This window comes from Diachasma alloeum, unplaced genomic scaffold, assembly GCF_001412515.2.
Source record: "Diachasma alloeum isolate Michigan unplaced genomic scaffold, Dall2.0 Dall_scaffold_00179, whole genome shotgun sequence".
Classification (NCBI taxonomy): domain Eukaryota; kingdom Metazoa; phylum Arthropoda; class Insecta; order Hymenoptera; family Braconidae; genus Diachasma; species Diachasma alloeum.
The window spans coordinates 1641832-1642479 of record NW_021680345.1 but is presented as its reverse complement, the minus strand read 5'-3'; positions in this window follow the sequence as shown (position 1 = coordinate 1642479).

The window sequence follows — 648 nt, the reverse complement described above, 5'->3', positions numbered from 1 at the left end:
TGCTCCCCGATTACCTTGCGTACAGTAAAATTTGCCACATTTTCTACGTAATTTTTATCCAACTTTTCACTTCGTGTAGCAAAACCTCGCCTAAATCACGTATATCACCCAAATTTAATAAACATGTGTAAACGAATTCTAAAAATAAAAAGAACTGTCATGCACAATAACGCATTCAACGAATAATTACTCAGTCAAATAAAAATACAATACCCCTTTAGCCAAAAATGTAGATGCACAAACAAAATCAGGCATATTTCGTGTCTCCGCGTCTCTCGCACGCGTGTATAAAGCCACTGTAATTGACTATTCATAACGATTTACCCAGCCCATTCCACATAATCTCTCCACACTCTCTGCACGTACCCCCTCCATCATATCCCACTTGTCCACCTCCTTTCCATCTCCATCTCCACCCAGTCACATCCCTGAATTATCACCAGCCCAAGGAAAAACCCCAATCCCCAGCCGCCACCCATTATTTTTATTTTTGCATCACCGGATATTCGCGCACGTGAGCCGCACGGCACACGTTACGTGGGCTTTGGAATTGGTTCCGTGTCATTTTCCTCCAGCACGCGCTCCTCACTATTTCCACTATTTTCGTACGTTATTCCCTCTTCCCCCCCCCCCCCCCCCCCCCCCCCC